Source organism: Pongo pygmaeus, chromosome 3, assembly GCF_028885625.2.
Source record: "Pongo pygmaeus isolate AG05252 chromosome 3, NHGRI_mPonPyg2-v2.0_pri, whole genome shotgun sequence".
Lineage (NCBI taxonomy): Eukaryota > Metazoa > Chordata > Mammalia > Primates > Hominidae > Pongo > Pongo pygmaeus.
The window spans coordinates 128,086,047-128,101,313 of NC_072376.2; positions in this window are offsets into that span (position 1 = coordinate 128,086,047).

Genomic DNA, 15,267 nt, shown 5'->3' on the forward strand with positions numbered 1-15,267 from the left:
TCAACTCAAGATGGATGGAAGACTTAAATCTAAGACCTGAAATCATAAAAAATCTAGAAGGTAACAGGAAAAACTCTTCTAGACATTGCCTTTGGCAAAGAGCTCATGACCAAGAACCCAAAAGCAAATGCAACAACAAAAAAAATAGATGAGGCCAGGCACGGTGGCTCACACCTGTAATCCCAACACTTTGGGAGGCCGAGGCAGGCAGATCACCTGAGGTCAGGAGTTTGAAACCAGCCTGACCAACGTGGCGAAACCCTGTTTCTACTAAAAATATAAAAATTAGCCAGGCCAGGTGTGGACACCTGTGATCCCAGCTATAGGGGAGGCTGAGGCAGGAGAATTGCTTGAACCCTGGAGGTGGAGGTTGCAGTGAGCTGGGATTGTGCCATTGAACTCCAGCATGGGTGACAGAGCAAGACTTCATCCCAAAAAACAAACAAACAAACAAACAAACAAATAGATGGCACCTAATTAAACTTAAAAGCTTCTGCACAGCAAAAGAAATAATTCACAGAGTAAACAGACAACCCATGGAATGGGAGAAAATCTTCAAAACTATGCATCCAACAAGGGACTAATAACCAGAATTTACAAGGAAGTCAAATAAATCAGCAAGAAAAAACAAATAATCCCATCAAAAAGTGGGCAAAGGACATGAATAGACAATTCTCAAAGGAAGATGTACAAATGGCCAAGAAATGTATGAAAAAATGTTCAGCATCATTAATCATCAGGGAAACGCAATCAAAACCACAATGAGATATCATCTTACTCCTGCAAGAATGGCCATAATTAAAAAATCAAAAAATAACAGACGTTGGCATGGATGTGATGAAAAGAGAACACTTTTACACTGCTGGTGGGAATGTAAACTAGTACAATCACTATGGAAAACAGTATGAAGATTTCTTAAAGAACTAAAAGTAGAACTACCATTTGATCCAGGATTCCACTACTAGGTATCTACCCAGAGGAAAAGAAGTCATTATAGGAAATAGACACTTGCACACACATGTTTATATCAGCACAATTCACAACTGCAAAAATATAGAACCAGCCTAAATGTCTATCAACCATCAAGTGGATAAGGAAAATCTGAGATAGATATATATATATAATATAGATATATATAATATATATAATATATATACTGATATATAGGTATATATTATATATGAATGATATATATATAACATTATATATATATATATATACCATGTATACTGCTCTGCCAAAAAAAGGAACAAAATAATGGCATTCATATATATATGCATATATATTATATATTATAATGTATAAATGACATATATAGTGTAATATTTATACCATGCATACTGCTCTGCCAAAAAAAGGAACAAAATCATGGCATTCAGAGCAACCCAGATGGAGTTGGAGACCATTGTTCTAAGTAAAGTAACTCAGGAATAGAAAACCAAACATCGTATGCTCTCACTTATAAGTAGGAGTTATGAGGATGCAAAGGCATAAGAATAATATAATAGACTTTGGGGACTCAGGGGAAGGGTGGGAGTTATGTATGGAATAAAAGACCACACATTGGATACAATGAACACATCTCAGGTAATGGGTGCACCAATATCTCAGAAATCACCACTAAAGAACTTTTCCATGCAACCAAACACCACCTGTTCTTCCAAAACTGTTGAAATATTAAAATGTACATGTATGTTTACTGAGGCACTATTCATAATAGCAAACACTTGGAACCAACCCAAATGTCCATCAATGATAGACTGGATTAAGAAAATGTAGCACATATACATCATGGAATACTATGCAGCCATAAAAAAGGATGAGTTCATGTCCTTTGCAGGGACATGGATGAAGCTGGAAACCATCATTCTCAGCAAACTATCATAAAAACAGAAAACTAAACACTGCATGTTCTCACTTATAGGTGGGAATTGAACAATGAGAACACTTGGACACAGGGCAGGGAACATCACACACTGGGGCCTGTCAGAGGGTGGGGGGCTGGTGGAGGGAAAGCATTAGGAGAAATACCTAATGTAAATAACTAGTTGATGGGTGCAGCAAACCAACATGGCACATGTATACCTGTGTAATAAACCTGCACGTTGTGCACATGTACCCTAGAACTTAAAATATAATAATAATAATAATAATAATAATAATAAAAGAACTTTAAGAATCCCATGAACTCTTCTTTGTGCTTTTCCTTTTCTGTTTTTTTTTGTTTTTTTTTTTTTCCCCATCACTCTTTCCTGAAGAAACCATTTTCTGCGGTGGAGCAGAGCAAGCAGGAATCAAAAGTGGAAGCAGGTGGAAGCTTCGGCCACCCAAGAACTTGTTCATAGGGAATTCTGCATATTTGTTAAATACAAACAAATAAATAAAAATGTGTTAGTTCATAGATCCTTGAATATTACTTATTACAATTTCATATTTAGCTTACAAGTGTCTGAGGCATATTCACTTTGAAATATTGATTTAGGCAACCGGGTTTAGTCCCAATAATTCTGGAGAAAACTTGAACTGGAATAACTCACTTGTGATTATCAGCACATAGTTCAGTTAATCTGCAGTTACTAAGGGAAAAGTACAGTGCAAGTATCTGAGAGCTAGAATTGAGCCCCGAGAAGCAATGATGATGACGATATTGAAGGATAAATCCTGTTCTGTACAATATTTCAAGATGAGTATTAGCTAAGGTCAGTCTTGATGTACAATTCCACTGTAGTTTATTCCCAGGAAATTATTTTCAGAAAAATTCAGAAGCTTGGGAAGTGATAAAGGCAAAGAAGTTTGTGTATTGGTTAAAGAAGACATTTAAACATTGAAAATTAGAAACAAACTCTTTCTGGGATGATAAAATGATGCTGGAGACTTCTAGCAGCGCTTGGAAGAGATAAAATGATGGCAATTATCAAATTTTAAAAATAAAAGAAAGAATTTTTTTATTTTTGTAAAATTACCGAGAAACTTATAATAGCTAGATGATATATTCTAGGACTGCAGATCCTCTCTAACAAATAATGAAGTTAGCAGAGTGAATCTCAGCAGTGTTGAAAGGAAGACAATTGTAGGGACTGCAGTGAATGAATCATCTCAATAAGCCATGACATTAAAGAATTCTGAATAGAAGACCACCCCACCATCACCTCCACTTATTGTAAGCCTGTTGGCAAACATAAAAATTAAGAAATCAGCTGTCAAGTGAAAATGATAAAAAATTTGCCAGAGTCATATAACAGAAAGTGAATTAAAGTTTCTTGGTGTTAATTATACCTGCTAATACAGCTTTGCTGTAAAAGTCTCTATTTCTTATTTTAGATATCTCAAGAGTTCAAGGAAAAGGAGCTATGTTGATGAAACTAATTACCTGGTAAAAATTATTTTTAAAAATTTTACTGAAAATGGTGCTTCATTAATATGAATCAATAATGCAATTTGACTGCTGAAAAGGCTAATGCATACTCAAGCTTCATTAATTAAACCAGAGCATCAAATCACAGGAAATAGTAGTTTGATTGTACTTGAGTTTATTAAAAGTTAGTTTAAAATATATGTACCTCAAGGATTTGCACTTTAAGTGAATAAAATCTATGCTAGACTATACAAGAAAAGAGATTTGAAATCATACAATAAGCAAAGCATTTTCTCCTAGTGATTTTCTGTTGAGATACTTTGCCTAGCATTGCCTGAAATGCTTTTTCCTGAGATCTTCTCACGATGGCCCTTTCTAATCATTCAGGTTTCAGCTGTAATCTCACCTCCTGTAGATTAATGCTTTGGTTATTCTCTGTAGCTAACGCTTTTCTCTTTCAAGGCAACACCTTCCCATCGTCTTGTTTATTTATTTTCACAGTAATAAACATCATTTTATGTTTATATATCTGCATATATGTCATCCAGAGAATATGCTTCATGGGAGCAGAAAATGTCTGTGTACTGATTATTTCTGTATTTCTAGCCAAGCTATACCTGACACAGGAAAACATTGATGTACATGAATTAAGTATGTTTTAGTATATTGAGAATATTTGGACTAGAGAAGTTTAAAGTAAAATGCAATAGTTTTATTGAAACAGTATGTATTGTTTTAAAATACAGAGTGATGAATAGTAGTTTGAATTTGAAAGAGGGCAGATTTCACTTCAGTGGAAGAAACAGCTTCCATGCAACTGAAATATTCAATGAATGAAGTTGCCTTATTCAGAAAGAAGTGTGCAAAAAAAATATGTAGAAACTACACGTTGACCTGTTAATTAAACTGTAAAGGTTTAGAATGGTTAGATGGCCTGTAAGAGCCCTCCAAACTCTTGGACCTTATTGTGATATAATCTACAATTTGTTATACATTTTATTTCAAGAAGAAATTATTAAAATGTTACTCAGTAGCATATGTCTCCCCCTGTGATTCCTACTAACTTTATATCTGCATTTTTTAGAGCAGGTAGTTCCAAAATATTTTGAGAAAAAAAAAGTAGTAGTTTTTATGTAATGAGGTATATAAACATTACACTCAACCCGACCAATCTAGAACCAATTCTAGAACCCAATGCATTATTAACAGAAATTATTAACCAAAATTCGATGGCAGATATGGCTGTTCTCTCTGATACTATACTTAGTTTTTTAACTTTTAAAATTTAGAACTATAGATAGCTGTGTTATTTAGAAATTAAGCTAATTTTTTATCCATTTATATTTCTTGTTGCTATTGCCTTAAGAATATATACAAATGTTACATCTCCTCTACTAAATGTAAACAGTTATGAGGTATTTTGTCTATTTTCAAATATTTTATTTGGATTTCCAAATGCAAATTTTATTAATCAGGATTATTTCTGTTGTAATAACAGAAAATTATCTACAACTACTTTAAGCATTGAGAAAAGAGAACTTACTGCCTCACATACCTAAAAATCTCTGAGAAGGACCTAGCTTTATAATAGCTGAATTCAGGGGCTCACTCCTTCTCTCCCCATTGCCCAATTTGGCGTTCTTTTTTGTTGGCTTCAATCTAATGCAGGCTCTTTCCCTGGAAATTACAAAATTATGTTCCACCAGCGTAATCATTCCACTAAAAGTGAATTCACTAAATTTAACAGTTCTAGCAATTCCTGATCATAGTCTTTCATAGGCCCACATTGGGTTGAATGCATTTTTCTGGGAAGATTCAAACCTGAAGCACTCGCTGATCATCTCCAAACTAATACCATGGACTGACAATTCGGGATGGGGGAAAATTGTTCTCAAAAACAAACAAAAAAAAAACACTCTATTACTAGAAGAAGGGTAGATTCTTTATGGTAAGTAAACAATAGTCATTTATTACAGGTCCTCTTCTTCCTGCTTTTGGGAAATTGGTGAATAATTCTGAGGTTACCTTACTCAAGGATTCACAACCATGGTTTTGAAATTCTGTTCTTCATCCTTCTCATTTTAATTCTTCATTTGAAATTAGTTCCTCATTTTACTATTTCCTGATGTAATCTCCCTTTCCTTATGCATTGGCTCTATTTTATTGCCCATTTGTGGTTTCATCATGTGTTTCTTGATGCACGGTAAACGTAACCACACAGCCACATAAAATTGGAGGAAAATTTTCTGTTGGCTTTCTATTACCTTTCTGAGAAACCAACGTTTCATTGACAGTTAAAGGCTGAATTTTAAGCTCATTATCTTAGAGTAAAATTTAAAATAGTCTTCAGATGTTTTTTCTTATATTGTTATCTAGAAATCAGCACTCAGTTCATTTTATTTGTTCATTGTACAAATACTTAATATTAGAGTTGTTCCCATGTAAGATATTTTGTGTATACAGAAAACAGCTTGTCCTGAGAAGACAGAGAGAAATGGATTTAATCTAGATATATCAAGACAGACATATTAGCTAATTACTGAGATATCATATTAAAATTATTAGGTTATAGGGACAACTCTTCAACCTCTGAGGAATATTGTAGATATTTATTGTAGACACCATTAAAGTGGAATACAATATACTCCATAGAAAATATATTTTTAGGCATTGCTTTCTCTCTTTTTCAGCAAACTCTGAATTAGGGACAAGCAAACACAAACCCAAAACTCTGCTCGTCTCTATCCTCACAGCCTCTGCCCACACAGTCTGTTTTCTCTCTATCTGCACCTTCATTGCCCTGGATCTTCACACACCTGTCAGGACTTGGTAGAATCTGTTCTCTGTTTCCAACTGGTACTCTTGAGAAGAACAAAGTTTTTGGTTACAATAGTTTAAAAAACAATAAACAAAAAACTTCACCTGGTTTTATCACTAGATTTCATAATATTTTAGAATACTTTCAAACTTCGGAGTTTCATGGTATGTGTTCTTCAGAAAAATGTATTAAGATGTCAAGTGAAATGACAGGTAGTAAGTACAACTAAGAAATTACATTTAGAAAATCTGCCATCTTACCTCTATGAGGTATATTCTGTTTCCAAACAGAGAGCATAAAATCACAGTTGAGATTCCGGAGTTAGAGTGTAGGAATGCAAAAGAGTTATTCATGTGTTACGCACTTCAATTGCCTTACCTGTAACATCAGAATGATATTAATTAATGTACCTCATAGAATTGTCAAGAGTAAGTGGTGTAATGCATGACACGTATTAAAAACAATAGTTCTAGTTTTAAATATTTCTTATCTGAAATCAACACCCAACTGATTATTGTTCCCTCTCATGAACATTCCTGGCAAAACATTTTAAGAGATAGTATTAAATATTTCCTCTTTATGTTTCCTCTGAAATGACTTATTTTTTGACATTAAAAATGTTGATTTTTCTAAAATGGGTTGGTTTCCTCAACAATACTTTATTATTGGTTTTACACCCCAATTTGGATTAGTGCTCAGTATTCTGTAATTTTCTTGATTTGACATAGAGCCTTTCTCATGTTTAAGGATTATGATTTTAATCTTTCCAACCTCTGCCATATCAGCTATTCATAAAGGCAAGGTTGGGCAACAGTTAGTGACATCCTTAAGATCCTCCAGTACAGAAAATCAGTGCTGACACATTCCATGGGGGCTATATGATTTGGTTTATTCAACTTGCTTTTGTGCTTCCAAAGCACATGTTATTTATTTCTATGTCATTAACTATTGTATTTTATTTTAATTATTTATGTGACTTATTCCTGTTTTGACTCTGTTTGTCTTGGGGATTTTTTCCATTCCTTTATTTCATTATCATTGCTCTCTAATTTCTATCTCTCAGAACATGCACACGCACACACACACACACACACACATACACACACACACCAGATCCAAAACATATTAAGGAGTTGATACTTATTTAGAGAATGAGTCTGTATAATATTAAGTACAATTTGATAAAGAATCGTGAGCTTGACAACAAAAACTCTCAACACATTGCTTACGGAGGCTAAAATAAAGCATTCTGTTGCCATTTTTGCCCTCTCAAATCTTCTCCTCAATCTCAAAATTATCAAGAATATATCGAGTCATTCTCATTTGGGTGAGGTAACAATAAACAAAAGCAAACATTTGTTGGATAACTATCAGAATAGCATCAGGCTAGTTACTGAACTGGAGAGAAGTGAATTTGGACAAGGTTGAGTTATTGGGAACTACAATTTTGCTTTGAGTCAAATAAAAGGAAGCAGTGAATGAAGGTGGCCAGAGAGTTTACTGAGTATACTTAGGTAACGAAAAGGGCTTGCTATAAACTTCCAATCACATTGTTTTATTTGCATTCTTGAGTTTCCATTTAGATATGATTGTTCAAAGTAAGGACCTATGTATCTTAAGCATGAGAGAGTAGCCCAGAGGGAAGGAATCAAGGGAGTAACAGTGTGAATAAAACATTTGTGAAAACTTACAAATTCCTTATAATATGCTTCTTGAATAATTTTGTGCTTTATGTATTTTAGTTTTTATATAACTTTTCATAATTATTGAGATTCCTGGACTTCTATTATTTGCATTTGCTACTTATTTAGGTTTTCCTTTAGTTCAGCACTGGGCAGCTAGTTGCTATAGGGTCCTGATGAGCCAAAATCTAGACAACATAAAAACTCTTTTTTCCTTTATTATTATTGACTAATTTAAGTTATATTAATGTAATATAAACCTATTTCCACATTTTAAAGTAGATATTTGTGAAAGTGTTTCTGGGTTTAAAAATTTTGTAATTGCCAGCATGGAACTATAGGTCCCTCAAATCATAATATGGAATTCTGTCAAAGACTAATCAACATAGATACACTATAAGTAAGAACTCTTAGAAATTGTGCTTGAGTGAAAAGCATTAAAATGCCATTTTTAAATTTTATGCTGGCATTTTTAACAGGAAAACAATTTTTATGAATGCCCTCTTATGTAACCAGTATGGAAGAAGTGTCATAAATGTAACAGAGCTATTAAAATAAGAACTATTTCTAACTCAGGTGAGAACCTGTCCTTTTCTCTTCTCAGGAAATGACAACTACTACCACATTTGAAAATTAGATAGGGGAATACCCAAGTAGGATTTATTAAGAAGGTGGTGTATCTTCCAGCTTATAAAGTAAGTTGGAACAACTAAGTAATATAGTTGAGGTAGGAGTGAGAATTTTTCCTCACTGTAACACAGACACACACACACACACACACACACACACACTTTAGGAATACATTTACTTGCAGTTCTCTAGAGGGATGGAAGATAGAAATTGGTGCCAGATATGCATTTAGAAAAAGAGAGTGGCCGATTACCTTTTCTAATTACAAAATTGAAAGGAGTAACCTGAATTTCAGAGCTTATCAGAACGAAGGATGTTCTCACAGTAGATGAGAGCCATCTGAATCAGAGCAACATTAAAGGGATTTTGCCTAAAAGGGACAGGAGTGTGGTTAAGAAGGGAATTCTAACAGAGAAAGGCTCAATTAATTGAACATAACAAAATCAGGGAATGATGGGGAACTTATATATGACCAGCCAAGGGAAAATGCATCCCTTATTTCATTAAAAGTGTCTCAGAAGAGCATGCTTCAAGACAGAGTTTGCTTTAAAGACCTGCAAAACCCAGAGAAATTCAATGCCAAGTAATATCAGTCACTCTCAAAAATAAAATTCCTACCTTTTACCTCTTTTCTCATTAATCCCCCACTTCCTTTAATCCTGGAACAGCTTAAGGCAGCCTAGTGAGAGATGGAGAAGAATACAGATATAGGCAAAAAATAGAAAATATATCATGCATTCAGCCATTTCCTTCTGCAAACTTCCCTTCTGGAAAGCTTGATCATTAAAAAGGACAAGATTTATTTCAAACAAAGTTCTTGAAAGAGATCCTTCTCATTTGAATGAAAACAGAAGAGCAAGCAATAGAGTTAAAGAACGTGTCAAAAATTCCATCTAAGGCAGGAAAGTTCCATTATTACAGAGCAGGTTAAAATGAGTAGGAGGAAGAAGGAAATGGATTTGTTTTCTGACTGCACTCTAAAAACCCAATTTGTTCAATAAAATATATCTATAAAAATTAAAATCACAAAGCATTAACAAACATTTATTTTTCTGAGAAAGGAAAATCTAAAAGATCAAACATCTAACATTAAATTTCTTAATTATTTTTTAGAAAAACAGTTGATTCTACATAAATAAATTTTCTTAATTTGAGGCATCTTCCCAGAAATAATATTAGGAATATACACAATTAATTGAAATGTCAGCAAGCCTTAACATTTTGAAAACTGGAATGTAAATGAAATTGTCAGCAATTAATTTTTTGTCATTATCTAACAATCCCCAATATATTATTTTTGTGTTAACACTTAAAAATAAATGTTTGTAGAAAAAGTGATTAATGATTGAATAGATGGATAGGTGAATGGCTAGATAAATGCATGGGTAAGTAAAAGAAAATGTATCTGAAGTTTGAGAAAGGTACCTGAATAAACTTACTTGGCAGTGGCTACTTTATTTTTATTAACATAAAAAATAATGTGACTCAAGAATTTTATGATCTGAGCTGATGGAAACAGTATGGATGAAAATAGCTAAATCTGAATAGATTTATGAACACTATATTTGAATCTGTTCAGAGTATTTAATGCAGCTAATTTATCACTATGAACACTTTTTCTTCTTTGCTGAGATTAATATGAATTTGTGCTGCTGCAAAAGCAGAGGGGAAAAAATCCTTCCTTTATTCAACCTCTCATACTGGCTAAACAGAGAAATAGGAGCTACAGGAAAGATTCCTTGCAGAATTCAGAGTAGGAGCTCTCTCGAGAGAATACCGGGTGTTCTTGTAGAGAATGACAGATCATTGTTTACATTCATCACTGACTCCATGGCTTACTCCTGGACAAGTGGCAGGAAGTATACACAAAGGAATGAATGTGTGAAACTTAGTTTTAAAAGGTTAACAAAGAGGAAATAAATGAAAAACATGAAAGCAGAGGTGCCTCTTCCATATTCAGCCCTTCACTTGAACTATTTTTTTAAAAAAGGAAATGATTAGAAAAATGTCATATATAGGTATAAAAATGGAGGAACACAATTTTCTTACATAAAAATTTAATGGGAATTTTGAAAAATATGAATATTATTGTTTTGAGTTAAGTGAGAATATCTGTATCAAAAAGCACTGTAATAACATGCTGCGTTATTTTAACTATCATTAATATAAATAATTTCACAAACATTAAGTATATCCAACTAACATTCATTTTTTCAACCTTCTGGAAAGTGTTTTAAGATGGGTTGGCTACTTTTAAAGATATTTTATTTTGAAAATTTGCTAAATATGTTGTTCCGAAGTATCTTTTAACATTAGTAACTCTTGACTTCACACTGGCTACCAGTCTACTGTCTAGCTGACTACATTTTGGCTTATGTACTTTTTAGTTACAGAATCTCAAGGGCTGGAATTTGTTTTTAAATTTCATGCTTTTCTATTTGAAGTAAAAATATAAATAAAGAAAGCAGAGCAAAGATTAACTAACCAAACACTGTGTTTGATGAAAACTGTCAGATGGCAAGGAAAATGGACTTAAGAGCAAATAAATGTATGCACACCTGCAGGCTCCAGGAGACACATCAGTGTTTTCACACAATGGATAGTGTATTGAATACACAGTAGGAGTCCTAGTACTCACTAAGGCTTGCCTATTATTAGGTGAGGATGGTAGGTGTACGACAGGTTCAGCCTGATCACAAGAATGAAATTTAAATATAAAGGCATATTTCAATTCTTCTGAGAGATGCAGTGTGGCAGTTGGAGAGCAGAACAGGAGCAACACGAGTGAAGAAGTGACTCTTGGCAATTAATCACACATGTCAAAGAACAGTCAGGAGGATCTGTTGCATTTGACAAAATAAGGGACTCCTTATACTCCTGAAGAAGAGGGCCTCCAGGTCCTCTTGTCCTGGTAACTATGTTTGTTTTAATCAGAGTGGCACTAGTATGAAACACTAAATGGAAAAATAGAAATTCAATAAATATAAAGTAATTCATGACATTGTATAATCATATTGTTGATTTTACTATACCTTTAATATTCAGTAAAAACAGCAATAAGCAATCTTAATTTATATATATATAATGTATATGATTACAAAGAGTGTATTTTCTTTTGTTTGCTTTGGCATTTTGGCTCATTTTTACACATGTGCTTTTACTGTATGATGGTTGGAGGCACGTGGAGCCTTCTGATACATCCCATCTGTGCCTACTATTCTGTTGACTCTCATTCCTGCTCTCTCTTTGGACCTCACATTGCTAAAACCCCTGAATCACCATTTACTATTCACTCTCTCCCATACCTTTCCTCTCATCTGTTCATAATTATACCAGAATTGCTTGTGAACTATCTTTCTGTTCCAGCCCTTTTTCTGGTTCCCAGTTTCTGCTTTTCTACATCTCTTGTACAAAATTACAAGAATTATTTTCTAATGTAGACCTAGTCATACCACTTTTTCTTAAAGAAAATCCTTGAATATAAGCACAAGAGAATCAGATTTGGGTATTTAAGAGATGTTGTAAAAGCATTCTTTGATATGAATATATTATATAAGACCAAAGAGAATCTATATTATTATCTAACTTGCAAGCTTGTCCAACCTGCCTTGTGTTTTGTTTTTGTTCTTTTTCTTAATTTTTTTTTAATTTTTATTTTGGGCTTTCAGCAGCCTGAAGCCATGGTTTTTCATTTCTGTCTCTAGTGTTAAGCAGAAAACTGGGATGAGGAAGGGGCTTTACTGGTCCAACCAGAAACAAAAACTAAGAACTCATGACTGTATTATCTCCCATGGATACCCTGAATATATTTTATTTTAAATAAAAATAATACCTTTTATGTATTTTGTGTATATAGGCTAAAAGGAAGTGCTTCAGCCTATTCACTGTTTGTCTCTAATAAACATGCATTCTTTTGGTAATGAGATGCCCACTCCCCTGCCAAATTCAAGACATGACACAATCTTCATGGCAATGTGTACAGCTTCTTTAACACTTTCCAGGATCTTTTCCAGCCTTCTTTCCTAGCTCATAATGTTGCAAATTATCTTTATTCCATGCCCTGCCTCCAGTCTGCTATAGTCAATATTAGATAGCAATCTTTTCCCGGAGAAGTTTGTGCATTTTCAAGAATTTTTTCCTTTTCACATATTATTCCTCCTGCCTGAAATTTTCTTCTCTTTCTTGTCTGATTGATGAATTCCTATTTGTTCTTTAGGACAATTCAAGTTTTATGTGTGTGAAGATGTACCTAACGTCACCGAGAAAATGAATTGTTCTGTCTTGGATACAGTATTGGAACAACCTGAATATATACAACAGCTATCAATTATACACTAGGTGTTTTTTAGCTTTCTTGGCTCCCTGATAAATGATGAGCTTTCTTAGACTATATCTTCCACGTGTTGTGTTTTATTTCGTATTTTATTCACAATCTTTAGTGAGCTACTGAGTATTCGGTAAGTCTTCAACAAACGTTTGTTCAATGAATGCAAGAAAGAATCTGAGACATAAGATTCTTAATTATGTCTTAATTTCAAATTTCAAATTTTTAGAAAATTATTTCTTTTATATTTTTATATCATCTAAGATACTATTTGAATTTTAAATATCATTTTCTTGATATTTCAGTACAACTACTGCTCTTATTTCTTACTTCTTCCAATCATCCCCACTGTAACTAGTTCAACCATTGTGGAAGACAGTGTGGAGATTCCTCAAGGATCTAGAACTAGAAATACCATTTGACCCAGCAATCCCATTACCAGGTATATACCCAGAGGATTATAAATCATGCTGCTATAAAGACACATGTACATGTATGTTTATTGCGGCACTATTCACAATAGCAAAGACTTGGAACCAACCCAAATGTCCATCAATGATAGACTGGATTAAGAAAATGTGGCACATATACACCATGGAATACTTGCAGCCATAAAAAAGGATGAGTCCATGTCCTTTGTAGGGACATGGATGAAGCTGGAAACCATCATTCTCAGCAAACTATCACAAGGACAAAAAACCAAACACTGCATGTTCTCACTCATAGGTGGGAATTGAACAGTGAGAACACATGGAAACAGGAAGGGGACATCACACACCGGGGCCTGTTGTGGGGTGGAGGGAGGGGGGAGGATAGCGTTAGGAGATATACCTCATGAAAATGACGAATTAATGGGTGCAGCACACCAACATGGCACATGTATACATATGTAACAAACCTGCAAGTTGTGCACATGTACCCTAGAACTTAAAGTATAATAATAAAAAAAAGAAAAAAAAGATTATATTCAAATACACGTCACTGAATTCCTGAAAAATATCTTTCAGAGATTGGAATTACTTCTTAGTAGGAAGAATTCCCAAGGAGGGAGAAACTGTATAATGTAAATTTGGACCTTGACCATTCAATCCTCTCCCCAGTCATCCTCTAAAAACGTATGTCCTCAGAAATTTTATAACGGAAGATAAGCATGGTGGGGAAGAAGGCGGCAAAAAACAAAACACAGACAATTATGCCTAGCATTAGGAATAAATAAAAGCTTCGCACATAAATGATTTTCAAGAGACACACATGTTATCTCATAGTTTTCTTAAACTTACTTCCTGAGTTCTCAATAGAAAAATATTAAATCATGGGCTGAGGAAGCAAGAGAATATGTGGATGGAAAGGTAATTGGGGATACACTCAGTTTGCTCATAGCAATTTTTATTCAGCACAGTTCATGCCAGACAATAAATACTCAATAGATTGTTGTTACTTGAAATAATGAATTCCACAAATAATAGTTGAACATCTATTATCATTTGTCAAGCCCTTTTCAAGGCCTAGGGAATTCCCAGTTTAGGGAAGAAATCCTGTATGTTGCTTATCTTATTCTGTAAATATTTAAAGAAGATATAGGCTCTATCAGACACTGTAAAAGGAAAATAAATCTTGGGGCTCCAAAATCTGGGAAAACTGCTGGGAAAACTCAAGCTGGGAACTGCTTAGGGCAAACCTACCTCCCATTCTATTCAAAGTCACTCCTCTGCTCACTGAGATAAATACATATCTGATTGTCTCATTGGAGAGGCTAATCAGAATCTCAACATAATTCAACCATTTGTCTCTTATCTAACTATGACCTGGAAGCCCCCTCCCTGATTCGAGTTGTCCCACCTTTGCTTCAAGTTGTCCTGCCTGTCTGGACCAAACCAATGTTCATCTTACATATATTGATTTATGTTTCATGTATCCCTAAAGTGTATAAAACCAAACTGTGCTTTGACCAACACCTTGGGCACATGTCATCAGGTCTTCCTGAGGCTGTGTCACTGGACATGCATCCTCAACCTTGGCAAAATAAACTTTCCAAATTAACTGAGACCTGTCTCAGATATTCAGGGTTCACAACACTAAACAGCACTCTGGACACAGAGAGAACAAGCCAGTTGTCATTCCTGAATTCACAGAACTCCCAGGCCGAAATCATAATAGAAGAATATTTAAATGATATGAGCAGAAATTGATAAAGCTCCAATTATACCTAAAGTTAAATAAAATAACTTTCAGAAATGTATTAAGCATTTATTGATGGATATGTCAAGTATTGTAACACAGATGTGTCATTTATACCACCCTGCTGATTTATTATAGTGCTATTTGTTTCTGAAATGCTTCTATAATTTTACATATACTAAAACAGAACAATTTATTTTAGTACAATATGTAATTTTGAGTTCTGTTCTGTACTCTCTCTCAGCCAATATTTGTTCTAGCTTGCTTTCATTGAGTTTAT